Here is a 25,489-nt window from a genome sequence, read left to right on the forward strand (position 1 = left end):
CTGTGTTCATTTGTAGTATAGCTTCTCTTATTTGGTACTGGGTGTCCCAAGACATTCATGTTTATATGAAGTTGCTTGAAAAATAGCAACAGATTTCTTGCATTCTGTGAATTGAAAGTAATTCTATATTTCTAAGAATATATACTTACCCTCAAATATATGGTAGCAATTATGAATATTTAGATGTGCTTTGCTTACAGAACCCCAGAATAGGCTCATTAAAACATTTAGGATATGTTGGTGTCACTTTCTTTACTATATCATCCTAGTGGTTCCTGTTGTGTTCTCATTTCCATAAATTTATGGAACCAAATTAGATTCACTCTTTATACTATGCAGGAACACTAACTCAAGTTAACAGAAGCACAGACAGGGAGCTACATTTATTGTAAATAGCATAGGTGTTTGTAATCACAGTTCTAAAACTAGGAAAAAGCAAAAAAGAAGTGCCCAAATTCCTCTTCTAGCATATATTTTAGACTTCCACTGTCTGATTCTTGAGTGCTATTTTGTTTGAGACCCAGGGGCTGATTCAGTAAGCTGCACTACCATTTATCATTACAGTACATAATAAGTACATAAGTAATGCCAGCATCCTGTCCACGACAGCGGCCAATCCAGGCCAAGGGCACCTGGCGAGCTTCCCAAACGTACAAACATTCTATACATGTTATTCCTGGAATTGTGGATTTTTCCCATTTAGTAGTGGTTTATGGACTTGTCCTTTAGGAAACCGTCTAACCCCTTTTTAAACTCTGCTAAGCTAACTGCCTTCACCACGTTCTCCGGCAACGTATTCCAGAGTTTAATTATTTTTATTTTATTTTTGTTACATTTGTACCCCGCGCTTTCCCACTCATGGCAGGCTCAGTGCAGCAGGCAATGGAGGGTTAAGTGACTTGCCCAGAGTCACAAGGAGCTGCCTGTGCCAGGAATCGAACTCAGTTCCTCAGTTCCCCAGGACCAAAGTCCACCACCCTAACCACTAGGCCACTCCACTTCTCCACTTCTTATGCGTTGGGTGAAGAAAAATTTTCTCCGATTTGTTTTAAATTTATTACACTGTAATGCTTGATTTTCTCATGCTAATCTTACTCCCTAATGCAGGAAGAAAAATTAGCATTTGAGAAGTGGCGTTAAAGCACTGCACTAAGGGGTAGCACAGTGAGGATGGAGAATGCATGGAAAGAGCTGCATAAAATATTGCTTATGATGTAAGAAAAGACTGTGCTAAAATCTAACAGGTTTTTTTTTTTTTTTACTCTTTTCTGGTGCTTAATTTTTACATGAGCTTCAGGCAGGTGTAAAGATGCAGTGCAGCTCTAAAAGGATCATCCAAGCTGATGTGCAGCACTCCAGCTTCAGATGCTCTAAGAGCCCTGGTGCCCCAATGGGCCCTGGACCCCTGGGTCCCCCTCCTCCTAAAAATCTCTGGTGGCCCAGTGGGCCCCAGATCTTTTGATACCTCTAACACCCCTCCTCCACAATCCATCCCACAAAAGTCCTCTGGTGGCCTAATGGCTCTTGACACTCCTGACCCTCCCTACTCTTCAAAAGTTGCCTAGAGGCTCCCAGTACTCCCACCCCTTACCCAAACTGGACCACCCAAATCCCTCCTTTAAATTTGGAAGGTGAGAGTGATGCCCACTCATTTCTGATTCCACACTGCTACCTTGAAAAATGGTGGCTCCTGACCCCACATGGTGCATACTGGGTGCACCACACAGGGTTGGTGTGCCATATAAAGTGGGTTTGAAGGACAGGAATCAAAGGTTTCTGGATCATCAATGATTTTTTTGTGGGATTGGGGGAGGGTCAGGAGGGTTGGGGGTCCAGAGCTTACCATGTCACCAGGGAACATTTGTGTGGTGGATCTGGAGTGTCAGGGACTAGCCTTTAAAAAAGTATATTTCCCTTCCTGTCAGTGCTGAGCTCACACTAACAGGAAGAGAGAGATTTCTCTCCCTAATGCAGCAAATGTCTGCATTTTACTGCAGCAGGGTGTGCTAGTATGCTATTTTTTATTTTATTTTATTTTTTGGATAGCACATGCTTTTAATGCAGCAGTAATGTGCATGCTGTTTCCATACATCATTGTTGGAAAATGTTTTATGTTACACCTGCATCAGGAACCATACAAGGTGTCATGAAATACCTAACCACCCGCCTGAAGTTACCCCACAGTCACTTAGAGGGTCTATACTCAGCACAGCTCATGTCAGTTTGCACCTGCCACCTGTGCTCTATACTAGCACCCTCCTCCCACCGACTAGGTCGCAACTGCTTCTGCGCGAGTATCTCACTCTCCAATTTTCCCCAGTGATTTCTAGGCTACTGAAGCCACACTCCCAGTGGTTCCACAGTTCTCAGAAAGTCTAAGTTCACAGACCCAACACACAAACCACCAGGATTCTTTACCAGTCCAGACAAACAGGGTGAATAAACAATTATGTTTATTCCCTTTAAAGTATTGAACAGTGGAACAAAATAGTACAAATATCAAATAATAAGAAGTAACTGATATATGGATCAATTATAACACTAACTAAACATCTGTATACTGTCTAAACAGTACCTCGGAAGATCAGGACATATAATTCACTGAGCCTCAGCAAAGAGATCTGTCTCTCTTTTCTCCTGGGCTAAGACTGAAGCAACAACCAGCAACAACTGCTAGGTAATTTCAAACTCCAGGCTAATCAGAGCCCAGTCAACAGGTTTTAAAAGTATACTGCTCACAGTACTGTGTATTCACTTCTTCACTAAGTGAAACTAAAGGAGGGCATGCACTTTTCTGTAGCAGCTTTAATATATGTGCACCACCTGCTGGCCAAACTAGAGAAATGCACTTCAAGAGTTAATAAAAGCAATTTTACAGGTTGAAAACACACTGTTCTGTCATACAAGGTAATTGTGCTGGTCACCAGGATTGTGTTCTTGTAATCACTAGATTGCCCTGGTTAAAAAGCTAGTGTTCCATGAATGTATGGGCTTTATGCTTTTATTGCTAACAGTTGTAATCCATCATGAGATGAAGTTTTGCCTCGATTGGTGGACTATAAATTTCTGTAAATACGATAGGTCAATATTCAATAAAAGCTAACCCCCTCCTCCTATGATTTGGCACTAAATTGACATGTTATTGTGCACATAAATTAAATAGAATACTAGCACCTATGATGTGATTGTTGCTGAGACACATTTAGGCACACACATTTATGCCTGGCATTGACATGGCATGAGTGGGTACAACTAAATGTAGGTGTATTGATGCCAATTTAAGCTATTTTTCTTTAATAGAATTTTGTTGTGTGCATGACATCTGGGCACCTAAGTTATGGTGTCCAGTTATAGAATTGCCCCCTAAGAAGGGATTCTATACATGGTGCCTAAAAAAAATCTGCATGGAAAACATTTCCGCATAAGCATATTCTATAAGCTGCGCCTAGATTTACATAAGTACATAAGCACCGCCATACTGGGAAAAGACCAAGGGTCCATCAAGCCCAGCATCCTGTCTCCGACAGCGGCCAATCCAGGCTTCAAGAACCCGGCAAAACAAACAAACAAACAAAAAAAAAAACAACTTAATAATGTTCAATGGACTTTTCCCTCAAGAATCTGTCCAAACCCCCTTTAAATTCCGTAAGGCCAGCTGCTGTCACTACATTCTCTGGCAACGAGTTCCAGAGTCTAACTACACGCTGAGTAAAGAAAACCTTTCTCCTATTTGTTTTAAATCTACCATATTCTAGCTTCATCTTGTGTTCCCTGGTTTTGTTCTTGTTGTTTGAAAGTGTAAACAAACGCTTCACATCTGTCCACTCCAATCCGCTCATTATTTTGTAGACTTCTATCATATCACCCCTCAGCTGCCTTTTCTCCAAGCTAACCTTTAGGCACCGTATATAGAATACACTTATTTGATATCCCAGCACCTAAAACTACACACGTCCATTTATGTCAATGAAAACATGGCGTAAATATCAGCACATTGAACGCCCATTTCCTCACCCGTAACAAAGCCTCTTTTTGCCTGCATGTGTTAGTAGTTAGTTGCACTGCATTACTGAATGTTTAGCGAGTTGTGTGTATAAATTCTAATTATTGACAATTAGTGCTCATTATTGCTTTTTTAGTGCTGTTATCAATGCTGATTAGCTCGTTAAGCCAAATACGTTTTGTGTGTTCTTATAGAATACGCTTGAATTTTGGTACAGAATGCTAGGTAAACTATATAGAATCCAGGGGTAAGCTCCTAAATATAAACAGGTTCCTCAGTTTGTCCCCTATTTCAGCCAAACCTAGGAGCCTAATGGGTCAGTATTTAAACACTGCAGTGAGCATTTGTTTCAAACACTAGCTGTGATGTTTCATTAGTCCATGTGTATTCAGCACCAACAACTGGATAGGTGACATTGATGCATATATGTCAACAGTGCCAACCATAACCATAATATAAGTAATGGTGATACTCAATTGCTATTTTTATAGTAAAGTGATTAAGTTAGGAAAGCAATTGAAGATCACGTTTTCAAAACACACTCAGTCAGTCCATCAGTAGCAGTTTTGAGAAACATAGAGGGGCATTTTCGACCGGGAACGCCCATCTCTAAGGGCATCCATCTCCGAGGACAGCGCCGCGAAGGGGCGGGGCTGACCGTATTTTCGAACGAGATGGCCGACCATCTTTCATTTTGATAATACGGTTGGGGCCAGCCAAATGTCAGAGTTGGCTGGGTTTGAGATCGCCGGCCTCGGTGTTCGCCGATAATGGAAACCGAGGCCGGCCATCTCAAACCCGGCCAAATCCAAGGCATTTGGTCGTGGGAGGAGCCAGCATTTGTAGTGCACTGGTCCCCCTGACATGCCAGGACACCAACCGGGCACCCTAGGGGGCACTTCTAAAAATTAAAGAAAAAAAATTAAATTAGCTCCCAGGTGCATAGCTCCCTTACCTTGGGTGCTGAGCCCCCTAAATCCCCTCCCCAAAAAAACCAACTTCCCATGACTCTACACCATTACCATAGCCCTTATGGGTGAAGGGGGCACCTACATGTGGGTACAGTGGGTTTGGGGGGGGGGTTGGAGGGCTCCTATTTACCACCACAAGTGTAACAGGTGGGGGGGGGGTGGGCCTGGGTCTGCCTGCCTGAAGTTCACTGCACCCACTAAAACTGCTCCAGGGACCTGTATACTGCTGCGATGGACCTGAGTATGACATTTGAGGCTGGCATAAAGGCTGGCAAAAAAAGTTTTTAAAGTTGTTTTTTTGTGGGTGGGAGGGGGTTAGTGACCACTGGGGGAGTCAGGGGAGGTGATCTCTGATTCCCTCCGGTGGTCATCTGGTCAATTTGAGCACTTTTTTGGGACTTGGACCTGAAAAAAAAGGGACCAAATAAAGTGGACTAAATTCTCGCCAGGGACGCCCTTCTTTTTTCCATTATCGGGCGAAGCCATCCATCTCAAAGCACGACCCCATCCCGCCTTCACTACCCTACCGAAATGCCCCCGCGAAGTTTGGCTGGCTCCACGACGCAAAGCAGTTGGCACTGGCCAAAATCGGCTTTCAACTATACCGATTTGGCTGGCTTTAGGAGATCGCCAGCCATCTCCCGATTTGTGTTGGAAGATAGCCGGCGATCTCCTTCGAAAATAAGCTGGCTAGTGGCTTTTGGACTGAGTGACTTTTGCATAGAGTATTCCACATACAGTCATTAAAATACCATGGACTTAGTGAGTTTTGGCACAGGGTAAACTACAGTAAATAAATCTTACCTTGATGAATGAAATTAATCACATAACTTAAAACCAGGGGCATAGCCAGACAGCAGATTTTGGGTGGGCCTAGGCAAGACGTGGGTGGGCACCAAATGTTCTCTCCCCCACCCCCACATCAAAAAAAATATCTCAGCTGGTGGGAAAATGCTTCTCTCCAGTCTGCACCTTGGTAGTCTTCAGCAGGCATGTGCTGAAAACTGAGCATGCGAAGGTGCCAGTATTGTGGAGAGCAGCATTTTCATTACCATGTGCTACTGTTGGATGGGCCTGAGCACTAAGTGGGAGGGCCCCGGCCCACCCAGGCCCACCTGTGGCTACGCCACTGCTTAAAACTGACAAAAAATGGACTGAATGAGTTTTGGAAAAGTGATCTTCAATTTTTGGGGCTTAACTTAAAATCACTTATCTATATATGATGGTGACTGAATATCACCACTGTCTATATAGCTGGGCATTACACCTTTAACCTGCCTTTCTTGTGGTCCAGTGCTATATGGATAGTGCTGGAGGAGCTACTGAAAATTCAAGGATAGGGGGCTTATCTATATAGCAGCTGCCACTGTTCTCTCTAAGCTGAGCAGGAGTCCTCCAACAGCATTGCTGCCAGTGGAGGGTGGTGCTTCAATATTGTGGTTTCAATTACTAGGAACAGGCAGGTTCCCTGCAGTTCTGAACAGCTTGCCTGTTCCTCACTTACTGGCAGGATTGTGGGTGGAGGACTCCCACTCAGCTCAGCAGCTGCCATTGTTCCCCCTATGTGGGTAAGTTTTAGAATATCCAACCTTACGTTTTCTGCTGAAAAGTCAATAAAATTTAGGCGCATGAAAGTTGTGCTCCTAAATTTAAGCCTGCCATTCATTTGCCTAGATTTAAGGGTCTAATTAGGTGCCTTGTTTTGAAAATTAGTGCTAAGCACCTAGTTTTTTTTCACCTGCTCTAAATCTACCCCTCTCTTCACCTGCTTTTTACATTCCAAAATTTAGAAGTTTCATGAAATTTTGAGGATGAGTTTAGCAATTTTGCCCTAGTAATTTTTCAGAGGCCCAAAAATCCTTATTTACAATTTTTGTATACTACTAGCAAGCCACTGAAATGGTGTACATTCAGGTACATAAGTATTGCCACACTGGGACAGACCAAAGGCCCATCAAGCCCAGCATCCTGTTTCCAACAGTGGCCAATCCAGGTCACAAATACCTGGCAAGATCCCAAAAAGTACAAAACATTTTATGCTGCTTATCCCAGGAAGCCGCCCAAACCTTTTTAAAACCACCATTACCACATTCTCTGGCAACGAATTCCAATAGGCATTTTTCTCTCTGGAGGCTTACAGTCTAATTTCGTACCTGTAACAATGGAGGATTGACTTGTCCAAGATCACAAGGCGTTGTAGTGGGACTTAAACTGGATTCCCCTGGTCATCAGCCCACTGTTTTAACTATTAGGCTACTACTCCACATTTGAAAATTGACTCCTAAATATATGAGCAAATGGTGGATATTGATGTTCACCATGCAGAGTGTATAAAAGCTTATTTGCAGACTGTCAGACTTTCGTGACTGGCATGGCATATTAGAAATTTTGAATCAGGCCCCTGTGATCATTTGACATTTTGTATAGAAGAACAAATAACACTGTGTCTCACATAAAATGAACTTTGAAAATGAAAACCAGAGGGAAGTGGAGTTTTTTGGCCCTGGAAATTTCTTCTTTCTCCTTTGGGCTTCCAGTTACATTGAAATGAGTCTTTATTGAGCTATGGTATCATGAAGCTTCATTTACAACTACCAGAGGATTTTGCTTATTTTATAAGTCACCTAAGTAGCTCAGCCCATCACAACCATTGTAGTGACAGTTATTTACCAGAAGCCATAGATCATGGTTCTTTTTGAAACCTGATATGTGTATGTGCTAGATGTGCCCAGTAGATGTCAGCAGTGAACAATAGCTTGGACTTTTCCATCACCAGGGACCATTGCCCCCATTGCATTCCTAGCCAGTCCAGATAACAGAAAAGGCTTCCTTTATGTTGCCTGTCACTGGTATTTAATTGCAATTGTAGATCTTTACTGTCCTACTGTCAGGTTCTCAGCTTGACTAGGTTGAAACCCTATTCTCGGTCAGCTTTTAAGCATAGCATCATTTAGACACTAGTAAAAAATGCCTGTTTCAAAAGGGAAGGGGACGGGCGCTAGCAAGGCCATCCCCCACCCTCCCTCACTGTTCCAGACTTTGCCCTCCCTCTGTTTTCACCCCCCCTTCCGCGACCCTGTCGACCCCCCCTTCTCGGTGAAAACTGTCCCCCGCCGCCATCCAGTACCTGGGCTGACGGGGGACCCCAACCCACGTCAGCTGAAGTCCTGTGCTGGCCTTCGCGGCGTTGCTTCTTCAATGATTTTGTGTTCAAGTTCCTCAGCATGTGTCTTGACGTCAGACGCACGCAGAGGAACTTGAACCGAAGAGCATTGAAGAAGCAACGCCGCGAAGGCCAGCACAGGACTTTGGCTGACGAGGGTTGGGGTCCCCCGTCAGCACAGGTACTGGATGGCGGCGGGGGACGGTTTTTGCCGAGAAGGGGGGTCGACAGTGTCGCAGAAAGGGGTGCAGTGGGCTGTAACGCGGGGGGTTTGTTGTAATCGGAGGGAGGGTGAAATGTGGAACTCGGTGGGCGAGGGAGGGGTCCAAAGTGGCAGGGAGCGGCGCAATGACAGCTGATTCCCAGGCAGGGGGAGGAGTAGGGAAACACGCTCTGCGTGTTTCCCTACTCCTCCCCTTGCTTTAGTATCAGCTGTCACTGATGCCAGTGCGTACCTGCCTAGCAGACCAACTCCGAGGGAGGCACGGTCCCAGGCACATTCAAACATTGGAGGTGAGAATTATTATATAGGATGAGCAAACCACTTTTCAAAAGCATTTATGCATAGAGTGTAGAGATAATTGCCTTATCCTTCAGTTTTCAGCTTCAATATCTATACAACATTGCTGAAAATTCTTAGACTGGCACTATCTGGATAGCCAAAACCAAAACAAGACTATAATAACCTGAAACCAGAGGAGGAAATGGCTACAAAATATGAAATGCAGATCACTATGAAGGTGCCTCAGTGCTAAACACCCCCACAAAGAACTTACAGTTCTATAGATAAAATAAACCTAGGCAACTTTCAAATAGTCCTGCTGTGGAGAAAAAAAGCCATGAGGCATAAAAAATCTCCACTAAACTTAGTAACAGTTTCCTGCCTTCACTCCAGGTTTCAAGTAAGTAGTCCAAACATCAAAAGATCAACTACAAAATAGCTAGCAACTCCAGGAATACTGCAGTAGCACACCCTCCAAAGTGTAAAAATGTCACTCATCTTTATTGTCCCAGGGGTAATTCATCAGCCATAACTTCCCAAAAGTTCCTGAAGTGATGGAAGTTACCTGACAAAGGGCCCCTTGTTTTGCTGTCACTGCGTCAGGGGTGTGGCCAAAAAATTAGGTTTTGATAACGCCAGGATGAAGCATGGGTGTTTTGTCCAACTCTGTGGATAATCCACAATATTCAGCCATTGAATATTGCCAGCTATCTGCAGAGCCAGCAGCAGTCATGGCTTTCCATGTATATTCAATTTCTCTATCATCCCTGAACATACAAAATATATTTAAGTGCTTTATTCAGCATTTAAAAAAATGCTGACTGCTGTGTTTTGAATGTTGATGGAACTATCTAGTTCCATTTTACCACAGCCTTTCAATATATACTGTACCGCTCTCCTCTAGCAACAGTTTATAACCCCCCCAAATTTCCATATCAGTTCCAGGTGTTTTCAGCTCTAGTCTTAGATAATTTACATCAACAAGGTCATGTACCCTGCCATTTGTCAGTAGGTTCAGTTCTAGTACTCTCATAAATCCAGTTATCCAGCATAGCATTTCATTTCATATCAAGCATCACATAGCTCACTTGCTGGGTCAGGCAGCATGACAGCATAGAAGGAGAAGAGTCATACAAAGCTCAGAGTCCTGAATTTAAAATATACTGGTTTCGATAGAATGGACAAGTATCTTAAGGAAGATCTAGCAGAGGGCAAAGAGGTAGGTGAAGTGAAGTGGAAGAACTGTCGGTAGAACTAAAAGGAGATATAAATATGCCAACAAATCTTTCTGTGAGAAAAGGAAACACAAGTAAGAGGTAAAAGTAAACAATCTACTATTCAAGACTACAAAGGATCTCAGAAAGAAAACACAGAGAACAATATCTGGTAAAGATGAAAAAGGTGACCAGGAGAGCAAAACCAAGAATGTTGAAAAGACAAAGAGGTAAAGTGATGTGGGAATATATTTTTATGTATGCCAGAGAAAGGAGGAAGACTAGAAGTGGAATTGTAAGAAAGACGAGGACAATGCAGAAATGCTAAACGGATGCTTGTTATGCACTGAAGAAGCTTTGGACAAGGCTCATTGTTGCCAAAGGTATATATGATAGATATAACAGCATTTATGGAGGAGGGTGTTTGTGTGAAACTGTCAAGACAGAAAGAGAACAAAGTCCTAGGACCCGAAGAGAGCTCTGAGAGGTAATGATGGGTTCACTGAAGGAACTGTTTGTTCATGATATATTTGGAGTGTGGAGAAGAGCAGATGTAGTCCTTTTTAAAATTGTTCATAAAGAGGAGGTTGGAAACTACAAGCTGGTTGAATAGAGAGTTTGCTGAAGGACCAGATAATAAATTATCTTCAGTTCACTGGACTACGTAATCAGAGGCAGAATGAAGACCAAAAGCAGATCATTTCAAATAAATCTCATTAATTTCTATGAATGGGTAGAAAACTGACTGTGATTTACTTTGATATTAACCCACATGAGAAGCTCACGAATACACAGAGTAGCCTCAGAGAAGGTCAACAGTGAAGGACTGGATTAGAAACCAGTTGAGTGATAGAAGATATAGGGTAACAGTAAATGGAAATCACTTTGAGGAGAAAGCAATAATTAGTGGAGCTCCTGAGGGATCAGTCTTTGGGTTGGTTCTGCTCAATATCTTTATGAGAAATGAAAAGAAAGAAGAAACCCCCAATGTAGGCAATCTACCAAAGGCAAAAATCCTTAGAGGCAAGAAGATGGAAATAAAGCAGTAATTGAGGTATCATTCATGGAATGGCAATTACAATCCTAATAGGTAATGATGTGATTTTACTGCATAAAGTGAGGGACATGTGGGAAGGTGATTGAATGTTTAACTACATATAAAATTTGCATGTATCATGTCCACAAAGCAGAAAAATTGCTGCAGAGCAGAATGGATCAGTACTTTGCTTTTTATAGCTGATTTTTTGGGAACATTATTTACCTTTTTTCTAGACCAGAGGATCATCCAGTTCTTTGGGAATGAGATCACTGGTTTTCCCAGCCAATTCTCACTTTTGTCTTAGTTTAATTTGCTCAGTGGCTCTGTGGGTAGAGCTCTTTCTTCCCCACGTGGAAGACCATAAGACCCTGATTCAAGCACTGATACTTAGAAGCAGCCATTTAACTACTAAAGCTCATTCTTCACACAATCTTGTCATCTCACATAGACCTAGATATAATGTATTTATTTCTCTCAACAGTTGGGCTACTGGATTTTTATTTAAAGTCTGATTGTAGCCTTATGTGAATTCAGCTAGTGCTTTGTGTTTTAAGAAGCTCAACGCCCCATGTAATATTGGGTGACTACATAGGATTCCTGTCATGACATCTCATTCCTTTCCACTTCTTGTTAAAAGGGATAGTTACTAGTGTTAAGGAAAAAATCCACAGTTTTTGCCAAATATACATTGACAAAATTATGTTATTTTACCTTAAAAACTACTATTTAGCATTTTTATAGCACTATAAGGCGTACGCAGCGCTGCACAAACATAGAAGAAAGTCCCTGTTCAAAGAGCTTAGAATCTAATAGACAAAAAATAAAGTAAGCAAATCAAATCAATTAATGTGTACAGGAAGGAGGAGAGGAGGGTAGGTGGAGGCGAGTGGTTACAAGTGGTTACACATATGTTTACTGCAACACAAGCCATGTAGGGACCCTTTTACTAAGGTGTGCTAGTGTTCTTAGTGCACACTAAATGCTAAAAGATGCCCATTATATTCCTATGGGCGTCTTAGGGCTCTATTTACCAAGCAGCGGTAAGGGCATGTTAGAGTTTTTAGTGCGTGCTGATTAAGACACACAAAAGCACAAAAGGCTAAGTCGCCCATAGGAACGTATGGGCAACTCTAGCATTTAGCACATGCTAAAAACGCTAGCACAGCTTAGTAAACAGGGTCCTTAGCGTGTACCGCATACTAATTTACGCTAGAAATGTTAGTGCACCTTAGTAAAAGATCCCCATAATGAGATGCAAAGTATCTCCTTATTATGCAAATGTAAATGACGCAGCTTGTGTTTAACTTCTGCAATGGACACCAATTTAAAGGGGTATGAATTACAAAATCAAAAACTGCATAAGTGTTGCCAGTCTAATGTCAATATGTATAAAGGCTTTCCAACCTATCAACCAAACATGCTCATATTGTTTTTCTTTTTTAGAGGAGAAAAGACATAGAGATCTTTAATTGGTCATGGCTGCAAAGTTATTAGCACATTGTCGATCATTGGTCTAAAAAAAAAAACTCCACATTTTTCAGTTGCAAACTTAAACACTTCTTTTAATTCTTTTATGATTCATTTTATAGGTCATTGGAATCATGCAGCAATTCAAAACACCAAGACAAAAGCACTTATCTTTATCACATGAGCCCAACGGGGCCATCATTTCATTTCAGTGAAGCTTCCTCAGGGGCAAAGTGCTGTATTTCCTTGTCATGAATTATAGCCAAACCTTAATTTCCATCTGGAAATACAGTGCTTTGTTTCACTTTGGTGAAGCTTCCTCAGGGGCAATGTGTGGTGGTTTGCCTATTTAAAGGGGCAAGTGCATAAAATCAGATCCCCACCACCAGCAATAAGATCCCCACCCTCAGCATAAGATTCCTTTCTAGCACTTACCATCCCTATTTCTGCTCCTGCCCCCTACACAGTGTCACCACTAGGGGACACCCTAGTGGGATTGACTCAGTCTTAACGTTTTCACCTGAGCCAAGGACTGCTTGACTGAAGTCTACCTTTCTAATATGGCTGAACTACTCTGCCTGCTACTTTAACCTCTCAGGTATCAGCTACCTCCCTAGCCCAGCCAGCTGCCTAGTGAATAGCTAAGGCTTCACAAGGTTTGAATAAATACAATTCTATTTATTGTGGGTATAACAACTTTCATTCACTTAAACAATACTGCTTCCTTCTGCTTTCAGAGAGTAAAACAATGTAAAACAAGTATTTCTTGGCTTCCCACCACAATTATATAACAGAAAGTTAATTAGACCCATACTCCTTATTACAAGCTTGCAGAAAATACCTTATACAACATACCCCATTCCTTTAAACACATTTTCTTCCTCTATTACTGCTCTCCTAAACTTTCTACTCCCAAGCATCTAGTTGGGTTATCTCAGGGCTGCTATACTCCCATTTTTTTACACTAAGTTCTCAAACTCCGTTTACAACCCAGGGCGGTTCTAAACCTCTAATGCTACCAAGTACAATCTCCCTAATTTTTATTTCTTCTAGACTTTTCCCAAGTCTGCTAACCTTGGCTTTTACCTGCCTCTGGCCTTTTAGTAGTGCTGAACATTACATATGAGCCAGGTACAGGGAATACTGCAGTGCTTTTTTTGTGCCAGTACGCAACAATACGGCATACCAGCACCTTTTTTCAGAGGTCCAGCAGCTCCCCCTGGTTCACGCAGTATTTACTAATGTCCCCTCGCTCATGTCCAGCAATTCTTCTCCCTCCCCTGCCCTTCCCTCTCCCATGTCAAACTTCCACTCTAACGAAGTCGCAGCGGTGAACTGGTGGGTGGCACTAGTAAAAGCAGCAAGCTCGATTCCGTCATCTTTCGCTTCCCTGCCCTCTCAGCATCCCGTCTGCCCTCCCGGAAAGGAAATGAATCAGAGGAAGGCGGGACGCTGAGAGGGCAGGGAAGCGAAGGACGACGGAGTCGAGCTTGCTGCTTTTACTAGCGCCGCCCACCAGTTCACCGCTGCCTGCGACTTCGTCGGTAGAGTGGAGTGGAAGTTTGACATGGGAGAGGGGATGGCAGGTGAGGGAGAAGAATCGCTGAACATGGGAGAGGGGAGGGAGGAGAATCGCTGGCCATGGGAGAGGGGAGAGAGGAGAATCGCTGGCCATGGGTGGATGGCAGGGGGACGGGGGGGGGGGGGGGGTCGCTGGACATGGGAGAGGGGAGGGCAGGGAGGAGAATCGCTGGACATGGGAGAGGGGAGGGAGGAGAATCGCTGGCCATGGGAGAGGGGAAGGCAGGGGAGGGAAGAGAATCACTTGACATGGGTGGATGGCAGGGGGGATGGGGGGGTCGCTGGACATGGGAGAGGGGAGGGGAGGGAGGAAAATCGCTGGACATGGGTGGATGGCAGGGGGGACGGGGGCGCTGGACATGGGTGGATGGCAGAGGGGACAGGAGGGTCGCTGGACATGGGTGGATGGCAGGGGGGACAGGGGGGTTGCTGGACATAGGTGGATGGCAGGGGGACAGGAGTGTCGCTGGACATGGATGGATGGAGGGGAGGGCAGGGAAGAGGAGGGCTGCTAGACATGGGTGGATGGAGGAGAGGGAAGGGAGAGAGAAGAAATGCTGAACATGGATGGAGGCGAGGGAAGAGTGAGGAAGGAGATGAGATGAGGGAAAAGGACGAGAGGAGAGAAACTGCACATGGATGCAGAAAATAGGCAGAAGCTGGATCCACTGGACAGTCAAGTCTGCGGAGGACCCAGCTTTTACTTACGGAGGTACGGCAAGAAATGAAGAAAAAAGGCGGAAAGTAAAGAAATAAATGGAAAGGAAGCCCTGGAAACGGAGTTAAGAGGGCAGAAAGCAGCAGAATCAGATACTGAGCCATCATGATCAGAAAAACAAAGTCACCAGACAACAAAGGTAGAAAAAAATCATTTTATTTTCATTTTAGTGTCTGGAATATGTCCAATTTGAGAATTTACATTTGCTGTTTTTTTTTGCACTGGGTATACTGGAGCTGTAACAGCTTACAGAAATTATTTATAATGAAAACAAATCATGTTATTTTTTTCTCCTATACTAGTATATTTTCAATGATGTCTGCTTATATGCGCTATGGCTGGTATAAGGGGTGTGGCTAATGTGGGTGTGGCTATAATAGGGGTGGAGTCATATGTGGTGACTCCTCCGCCCACAATGAGTACCGGCACCTTTTTTTCTAAAAAAAAAAGCACTGAAATACTGTAATGGGATCGTCAGTGAATCCTGGGTTCTCTAGCTAAGGATTGTCTTTGTGAGGAAATTATCATTGCTAATGAAGTTTTATGGTTTCATAGCCTTAGTAGAAGTTGCTTCTAGTTGAGATGATGGCCTAAAGTTGCAGGAGGAAGCTGCTGGGGAACTAAAGTTATTGTGTTACCTGTAGAGTGGAAATGACATAAAGTGGAAAGAAAAAAAAAGATTCACCATACCAGAATGAGAAACTCATTTCAGATGTATATTGCAAGAACCATGGAAACTAGGATTCAGATCTCACTGGCACACCTTGGGGCTCATTTTTGAGAGAGAAAAACATCCAAAAAGTGTCATAAAGAACAATTTGGATGAATTTCTTCTTAAAACATCCAAATCGGTATTTTCAAAATGTGTTTTGCAAACATCTATGCAATTCGTCTGCAGTGCATCCAAATCACCCTCTCTGTGAAAAGAAATTTCCAGATATTACTCCTAAGTCTACCACTCTGCAACCTGAATTCATGTTGTATAGCTTTATCATTTCTCCTTCTCTGGAAACAGGGCCGCCGAGAGACTGAACCGGGCCCAGGGCAGGGCCATCGCCGCCGTCACCCCTGATCGCGGACACACTCTCCACAATCCTCGGTTTCAAAACCAAGCATGCACCCTGAGAGGAAAAGCTACCGCTCAGCTGGGTAGAAGAGCAGTGCTGGAGTTGCTCCTCTGGGTCCTTCCCAGCCGCCAAGGGGGGCCCAGCTGTGGCGCTGGAGTTCTCTCTCTCCTCTTCCTGTCAGGACGTGATCACTCAGGTCCCGGCAGGAGCAGGAGAGAGAGAGAGAGAGACCCCGGTGTTGGGCCCGGGGAATTTTGCTCCCCTTGCCCCCCCCCCCCCCCTCTTTTGGTGGCCCTGTCTGGAAAAGATTTAATACCTTTCAAGTTTTTAAATGTCTGTCATCTGTCCCCAACCCTTCTTTCTTCTAGAGTACACATATTCAGGTCTTGCAGTCTCTTCTCATATATCTTTTGGTGCAAACCCCATACCATTTTTGTCGCCTTCCACTGGACCGCTTCGTCTTTTTACATTCTTAGCAAGATATGATCTCCAAAACTGAACATAATATTCTAAAAGTGGGACCTCACCAATTTTATTCATTTATCACCCGCCTGTGTCTTGGAATATAGATGAGTTACTATAAAGCATCAAACAATTAATTTAACAAACAACCACACTTAGACAGATAAAAACACTAGGAGGCATATTTTCAAAGCACTTAGCCTTCCAAAGTTCCATAGGTTTCTATGGAACTTTGGAAGGCTAAGTGCTTTGAAAATATGCCTCAAAGGGTGCTACTAACAGTTAGTTGTGCTAATTGAGTTAGTTCACACTGTCTGTTGTGGGGGGGGGGGGGGCATTTTTATTCCCCTTGACCTTTGGCAGATAGCACGCACTAAAGCTGTTAGCTTGTGCTGTTAGTAAAAGACCCTTTAAATGACAGAGAGCAATAGAAATGTCTTTGCCTTCTTCATGAATGTGATTTTTTTGCATCTATCATATTGACAGACTTTCCAAACTGCTGGCTCACTGAATAAAGGATCGTCTGCATTTTTCCATCATTGGGATGTAAAATCTAGTTTTGCTCTGTAAGTTATCAATCTCTCTACTGAGCCTCAGAGAAATTTACATGCTAGTTTCAAGCAAACCAGCAAAGCTTCTGTTTAAAGTCAGTGGGAGCTCAGGAAATTTACTGCAGAGAACAGAATTGTAAAGCTGTACATTTCGCAAGTTCTGCAAAACACAAATGGGACGATTTTCCCAGCCTGATTATCGGACCTGTCTGCCCTCATGTTCACAAACACGTTGTATGTATGTTCTAATTCTGTCTGTCTGTCAAGTGTTCTGCATCTTTCCAGACCTTTGTCTCCAAATCTTCCTCTCGCTGTAAAAGGATATTGGTAAATGGAGTTCACTCTGAGGATAGAGCTATTACTAAAGGTGTGCTGCAGGAACTGGTCACCTTGATCTGGTTCTTGTAAACACTGTAAGTTCTTAATTAGATTGTAAGCTCTGTTGAGCAGGGACTGTCTCTTCATGTTCAAGTGTACAGCGCTGCATACGTCCAGTAGCGCTATAGAAATCATAAGTAGTAGTAGTAAACATTTTAAAAAAAGTATTGGGCCTAGATTTTTTATGTTTGGGTGTGGGAAGAGGGCAGATTCACCTCCAGCCCATGTAGTTACCTCAAAGAGAAAACCCTCCCAACTCTCTCTCTCTCTTTTTTTTTATTTTTTTTTTTAGCAAAACAATAACTTAGTAGAACCTTAGGGATCTCTACCTAATTTAAGACTGGTGTGCTGTTAAAGATAATATCATAGAATGAAAGCCTATTATCTTGGAACTGCTAATGATCTTTGATAAGAAACAAAGGATTAAGCTGCATTAAGCAGTAAAGTGCCCTTAACGCAGGAAAAATAGCCTAATGCAGGATTGCTAGTGCTCTACGTTAAATTTTACCATTTGTGTGCATGCTAAGCACAGGGTATTTTTTTGTTTTTAATTTTTGAGAAGGGGTGGAAGTGCTATTCAGGTAGCTGTAGCTCCCTGACATTACTGTCATGCTAACTGGAATAAGGAGTTCATAATGTGTTTGCCTTTAGCACCTCCTAAAAAGGAGGCGGAAAGTGCTCCCTCATTACTTTCTTTTTAATGGCCCTGCGCTAAAGCCAACAGGAGGAAGCTGCTGGGGAAGTAAAGTTATTGTGTTACCTGTAGAGTGGAAATGACATACAGTGGAAAAAAAAAAGATTCACTATACCAGAATGAGAAACTCATTTCAGATGTATATTGCAAGAACCATGGAAACTAGGGTTTGGAGCGCACTAACACACCTTGTAACACCTTGGGGCTCATTTTCAAAAGAGAAAAACGTCCCAAAAGTATCATAATGAACCATTTGGATGAATTTATTCTCAAAACATCCAAATCAGTATTTTCAGAATGTGTTTTGCAAATGTCTATGCAATTTGTCTGCAGTGCATCCAAATCACAAGGGGGTATGTTAAGGGCGCCTCATGGGTAGGATTAGGGCATTTTACAGCCATAATGGATGTTTTACAGCCATAGTGGAACAAAACAAAAACGTCCAGGGTGAAACACTACACGGTTTGCTCTAGACCTGTTTTTATAAAGAATAAGGCATAAAAAGTGCCTTAAATTACCAGATGACCACTGAGGGGAATCAGGTATGACCCCCTTTACTCCCCCAGTGGTCACTGACCCCCCTCCCATCTCCAAAAAATGTGAATATAAATTGTATTTACCAACCTCTATGACAGCCTCAGATGTTATAGCAAGGTCCATTAGAGTAGCATGCAGGTCCCTGGAGTAGTATAGTGGTTGGTGCAGTGCACTGTAGACAGCTGGATCCAGGCCCATACATCCCCCCTACCTGTTACACTTATGGTGGAAACTGTGAGCCCTCCAAAACTCACCCGAAACCCACTGTATCCACATATAGGTGCTCCTTCACCCATAAGGACTATTGTAGTGGTGTACAGTTGGGGGAGGTGGTTTTTAGATGGGTTTTGGAGGGTTCAGCAGACAAGATAAGGGAGCAATGGTGAGATGTGTACCTGGGAGCATTTATATGAAGTCCACACCAGTGCTCTCTATGGTACCCCATTGCTCTCCTGGGATGTCTAGGGGACCAATCTGCTAAAAATGCTGGCCCCTCCTACATCCCAATGGATTGAATTTCTATGTTTGTTGCTTGTATGTTTTTTTCAAAAATTGCCTGAAAAAATAAACGCACAGACCACAAAACCTTGTTGCAAATGGTGTTTTAAAAAAAAACAGAAAGTTTGACTTAGATGTCATATCGAAAATGTTCCTCCTTGTAACCTTGGGTAAGAGTCACTTAATTGTACATTGCCCCAGGAACAAATGTGAAGGGTGATTTTAGGCATGCATAAGTAACACGTGCACTATATGCTATCCTGAAAGAGGGCCTATATATGGGTGGAGCATGGGGTGGAGCAAGGGGCTGTACATGTGGGTGGAGCAAGGGGCTGTACCAGTGGCGTAGCCAAGGGTGGGCTTGGGTGGGCCCATGCCCACCCACTTTGGGTTCAGGCCCACCCAGTAGCAGCATACCTATGATGTGGCTGGCAGGGATCCCCAAGCCCCACCAGCCGAAAACTCCCAACAAGTGTCCCTCCTGCATACCTTGTCATTAGCAGATTTCGCCTGCAGTGAGCAGTGACATACATACTGCTCGCACCGGCCCCACAGCCCTCCCTCTGATGTATTTCTGCCTAGGCGGAAACAGGAAGTTGCATCAGAGGGAAGGGTGTTTGGCCAACATGAGCAGTGTGTATTAGTTGCTGCTCGCGGCTGGTGAAAATCTGCTATTTAAAAGGTATATGGGAGAGGGGGGATGTTTGAGAGACCATGAGGCATATTTTCAAAGCACTTAGCCTTCCAATGTTCCATAGGTTTCTAGTGCTTTGAAAATATGCCTCAGCATGGCATGCAGGTGAGAGAAGGAGAGACCAAATCACGTGTGGGACGGGGCGAGGTTCTTCTGCTCACCCATCTTGGGTCCAGGTCCACCCAAAATTGGGTGTCTGGCTACGCCCCTGGGCTGTACATGTCGGAGGAGCATGGGGTGGAGCAGGGGGCTGTACATGTGGTTGGAGCAAGGGACTGTAGATGTGGGTGCAGCAAGTGGCTATATATGAGGGTGGAACTTGGGGGTGGAGCATGGGGCTGTACATGTGGGTGGAGCATGGGGCTGTACATGTAAGTGGAGCATGGGGCTGTACATGTGGGTGGAGCATGGAGTGGAACAGGGGGCTGTACATGTGGATGGAGCATAAGGTGGAGCATGGGGCTGTACATGTGGGTGGAGCAAGGGACTTTATATGTGGGAGGAGCATGGGCTGCACATGTGGGTGGAGCATGAGGTGGAGCAGGGGGCTGTGCATGTGGGTGGCTGGAGAAGGAGGCATACATGTGGATGCGGCATGGGAGATTAGCTTACACATGAAATTTATAGAATTACGTATGTTGCATGGTGCACTTGGTGCAAACATTTACATCTGCTATTGACCTGGCATAAATGGCTGCGCCTATATTTAGGTGCTCCAGTGTGGGTTTACACTAGTATTCAATAATGGCATCTTGGTGCACAGATACCATTATAGAGCTGGCACTCTGTGTGCATCATCAGAGTGCTTAACTGGAAGCACCAAGTTATAGAATTGCCCCTTAGAGTTCAAGCCCTCTGAGCACAGGGAGATACCTAGTGGACCTGAATATAACTTGCCTTGAAATACTATTGAAAACGTATGAGCTAAATATATAAATAAATTGCATGGAATGAAGACCATGCAGACATTAACAGAACCCCTAAATTTTGGCCCTTTCTACTAAACATTTTTTCCTTAGCCACAAAGTGGGAAAATAGCAAGGGTCTGCTATATTAACATCTTCTACGAATTAAGACCACCTTGTAGCTGGAGGCTGTATCTTTCAGCATGTTCTTTTTACATGTAATTCATAATTCACTGTGAAAACACTAAAAGCCTTATAGTGAAGTATCCATTCGACAAATTTATGCTGTTAAGTAGTTTGCCACTATAGTTGAAACTGTGCTTCAGGAAAGTATATTTAGAAGGAATTACAAATTTACAGAAAGCTCATTCTATTGAATTGCTATATTTAATGACGTTTCTGTAGAAAACAAATACTCATTATATAAAATGCCTGGTCAGCCATTTAGATTAATAAAATACGGATTAATTGTTCTGGCTGAACTACCTTAGATTTTTTTGTTTTGTTTTGTATATAGTCTTTATTGTGAGCGTCAATGATCTCCTTCTCATAAATTTGAAGAAAACCAAAAGCAGAAAGATAATATCTAAGTCAGTGTTTCCCAAACCTGTCCTAGGGACTCTGCAGCCAGTGACGGTTTCAGGATATCCACAATTAATATTCATGAGAGGCAGTGCATACAAATTTCTCTCATGACTAGCTGGGGAACCACTGATCTAATGACGTTACATATGTTGGATGCTTTGAGAATTACTTTCTTCTGGATCTTCAAGTCTTTCATCCAGAGCTACTCCAATGTTTTAGTATCATGTGAATAAGGGTCAAACGTCTAAGGCATCATCACAGTTCTTAAACCTCAGGGATGTGAAGTGATGGGATTTCTTTTTATCCTGGTGCCTCCCTTCTCCTGCTAACCAGTGGATCTCGCACATGAACTATGCCGAATCCTCATTCTTAAACATAAACAGGCCTATAGTTAAATGCAAGCTGGGTGATCCCTAGATTTCCACTGGCACATAACTGAATAATGCTGGTGAAAATCTAAGGAGATGGTTATGGCACTATCCTGTTACTGCCAGGACAGACTAGGGTAGAATCTGGGCAGAGCCTGGATTTACCTGCTTAGCAGCGATTTTCAGACTGTTAACCAGGTTGAGTGCCCTGAGGATGTTAGGAGATCAAAAAGGCTGTCCTAACTTTATCTGGCCAGTTATCCAGGTACCAGTCTGAATATTACATTCGTTAAGGCATATGTTGTTACATGCTTTATTGATCTCATGACTAGATGACTAGTAATATCATTTATGCTGGTTTACTTAGGAGTAATCTGAATGCAGCAGTAAGATTTTTAGGCAAATAAACATAAACAAAACGATCATGTGACCCCTCTATTTATACATTATCACTGGTTGCCAATTAAATGCAGAATTTGTTTTAAGGTATTGGCACTGGCACATAAAGTTTTTATGAATTGCAGCCACTTTATTTAAGCAACATGGTGAGTCCCTATTCATTTGGAAGGGTTCTTATGTCGATGCAGGATTTTAGAATGGTGATCTCTCAGATACATAAAGTGAGATGGGAAAGAACATGAGAGAGAGCTTTTTTTTGGCTTGCCCCTCAGATGAACTACCAAAAACTCTGAGGGCTGAAGTTATTTTGAAGAAATTTAAGACCTTGCTTAAAACTTAGGACCCTGTTAAGCCACGCTATAGGCACGCTAGAGTTTTTAGCACATGCAAAATGCTAGCGACACCCATAGGAATATATAGGTGTCTCTAGCATTTAGCACATGTTAATTTTAGTGTGTGCTAAAAAGGCTAGCGCACCTTAGTAAACGGGGTCCTTTTTTTTTTTATTAGGCATTTGATATATAGGATGAGGGAGACAGGAGGATTTATTTAAAGTTACTGCAGTTTTAGAAACACAGTTTTTCTTTGTATGGATGTTCTTGAATGGTTCATAATCTCACTCATACATACAAGGAGTGACTCGGGCTGCACATACTGCAGCAAGACATGTTTACCCATGCCTACCCTAGCTGAGATAATATTTAACCATGTCTCTGACCTCATGTACAACTTTCTTTAAAGAAGTCACCTTACTTTCTAACTCTTCTCACTCCCTTACCTATCTACAGTATACGTTCCATCTTTGCTTTACCCTTCACTATCCTATATAATAATTCTCACCTTCAACGTTCTGTGCTTGGGACTGTGGCTCCCTGGAGGTGGTCTGCTAGGCAGACATGCACTGAAGTCACTGATGTCACTGACGTCACTGATGTCATGACAGCTGATTCCATGGCAAAGCGTGTTTCCCTACTCCTCCCCCTGCCTCGGAATCAGCTGTCACCCCCGCGCTACGGCCCACTCGACACCCCCCTTCCGCGAACCTGTCAACCCCCCAACCTGCCGAAAACCGACCCCCGCCACCGTTGTGGACTACCTGTGCTGACGGGGGACCCAAACCCCCGACAGCCGAAGTGCTGTTGTGCCCTTCGCGTTGCTTCCTCAATCCTCTTCTCTGGAAGTTCCTCTGCGTGCGTCTGACGTCAGGGGGCTGTAGCGCGGGGGGGGGGGGGGGGGGGAGAAATTGCCTTCCTAGGGCCCATTTCCTTGCCTTCAGGCACGGGCCTTTTTTACTAGTCAATTATAATGTTCTATTACATATTTATTTATTTGATTTTTGCTCACACCTTTTCAGTAGTAGCTCAAGGTGAGTTACATTCAGGTTCTCTGGATATTTCTCTGTCCCAGGAGGGCTCACAATCTAAGGTTGTACCTGAGGCAATAGAGGGTTAAGTGACTTGCCCAAGATCACAAGGAGTAGCAGTGGGATTTGAACCAGCCACCTCTGGATTTCAAGACAGGTGCTCTAACCACTAGGCCACTCCTCAACTCCACTATTGTGTTGACATTGTAAGTAGTATACTATAAATCCAAAAAACAGTTTGTTGATTGAGTTACTTTTCCTCACAGTCCGTTTATATAATAGATATTAACTAAAACAGAGACCTCAGAGCTTCCTAGTGAGACTATTCTTTACAAAATCCTTGCTCCCATGTTGGGTGTGTCTCAACTATGAGTAGGAGCAACTTTTTATCATCGGTCCCAATATTATTACTAAGAAGGGTAAAAAACGAACCAATGCAAGAAAAACTCTCAATTACTGAGAAAAATCATTAGTTCCTCAAAAAAAAAACCTTCTTTAAGAAAAGTTTAACAGCTGTGAGAGAAAATACTCAATATAAAAAAGAAAAGGCTGCAATCTAACATAGATTACAATAAATGAACAATGAAGGCTATTTTAACCCCCCCCCCCCCCCCCCCCATACACACACACACACAAGTGGTGCACCACTAAACTTTTCTGTTAAGAAGAATTTAATCTTTTTTTTCTTTCTTTCTTCTTTTCTACGATGTATCGTGGTGTTCCCATCCCGTTTAAAGTTATAACCCGAACATTTCTTCAGTTGCTGTTTGTCGGGAACTTCACCAACCAAACCTTCAAATCTTCAAAGGTAGTTTTGTGCTTCTACCACTTAGGGGGTCATGCTTCCCTATATAGGAAAATGACCCCCTAGCAGTAGTAGCATGAGACTACTGCTAGGGCACCAGTTTTGACAGGCAGTACTGGGAGGACACAGGCAACTGGGGATCACTCCTGCCTTGGGATCACTAGACCATCAGGCCAGAGAAGTAGGGAAAGTAGGTTGGGTGGGAGGGATTATGAGATTGGGGGCTTGCACTGAGGGGGGGAAGGGGGGGTTAGGGCCTTTGTGGGGGACCTGATCAGGGTTTGGGGGCCTGATTGGATGGTGAAGATATGTTCCAGGGGGAGAGGGGGGAAAAGCTTAGACAGCTGTCAGTCTCTAGCCCTGGAGCATCAGGCTGCAGCTTTGCGATTTGATGCTCCTGGGCCACTGGAATAACTCTGCTTGTGAGGTGGCTCTCAAGCAGCATTATTGTTTTACTACAGGATTCAGTAACCTGCGGTCCTGAGATCCTGCAGGTGCTGAATTGGGGGCGATCTTTTACTGCACCTTGATGAATTCCCCCCTAAATCAGTTGTGGGTGCAGTACATTTTAAAGATGCACTAATGACCCAAATGTATGCTAATGAGTGTACATTCCTACCATTTTTCCAATTTATTTTAGCAAGGTGGTTTACAACATTTTTCAGAAACAAGAATTCCTTGTTCCCAGAAAGGCTACAATTTGAGTGCCCATCTATCTTTTCTTAACTCCTTTTTCACTTTTCTCCTTTTCATTTCATGCATCATCACTTCCTGATATCCCTGACACCTTCACCTTATTTTCCTCCATTTCTCTCTTCTCTGCATCTTAATTTCTCACTTACCTCTCCTGCACTTCACTCTCTATCCTCTTATAGCTAGATTTCATTCCTTTCTCCTTTACTCATCTTCCAGTTCTACCTGTCCTCATACTTCACTTCTTCAACTATCCTCTCCATTGTTTTTCTCAATGTTCTGCTCCCCTCATTGGGTTCCTCACCCCAATGTATAGTTAAGCTCTGGAATTTATTGCTTGGTTTTATGGTAAAACCAGGTAGTGTAGCTTGGTTTAAAAAAGTTAGGACAAGTTCCCAGAGGAAAAGGTCATAAACAGTTAATAACAAGGTGGAGACAGATTCCATACTTCCTACCTCTACGTTAAAGCAACGGTTATGTAGTTTTGGGGTAATCCTGCCAGATGTTTGTGACCTGGATTGGTCACTGTTGGAAACAGGATATTAGGCTTGATGGGCTTGTAATCAGACCTAAAATGGCAGATCCTCAGTACTTTTTCATCTTATTAGGAACTGGGGGATCCCATATGGTGCTTTTACTGTGTTGGGGTGTTCACTCTAAGGCGTTAGTAGGAGAAAGGGAACGAAGCGATTGGGAGCTTGAGTTTACACCCATGCTACAATTGATAAATCTGTATGTTTAGTATTTAGCTTAGTCCTTTCCACTAGTAGTTCAAGGCAAGCTACATTCAGGTACAGCAAGTATTTCCCTGTCTCCAGAGGATTTACAATCT

At 43.3% G+C, this 25,489-nt stretch overlaps 1 protein-coding gene across 1 annotated transcript in view; it reads left to right on the forward strand.

The window, feature by feature from the left end:
* GRID1 (glutamate ionotropic receptor delta type subunit 1) overlaps nt 1–25,489 on the forward strand; it is a 1,935,592-nt gene that overhangs the window by 35,477 nt on the left and 1,874,626 nt on the right. The gene's annotated exons all lie outside the window — the stretch shown is intronic.

Source organism: Microcaecilia unicolor, chromosome 5 (genome assembly GCF_901765095.1).
Source record: "Microcaecilia unicolor chromosome 5, aMicUni1.1, whole genome shotgun sequence".
NCBI classification, from domain to species: domain Eukaryota; kingdom Metazoa; phylum Chordata; class Amphibia; order Gymnophiona; family Siphonopidae; genus Microcaecilia; species Microcaecilia unicolor.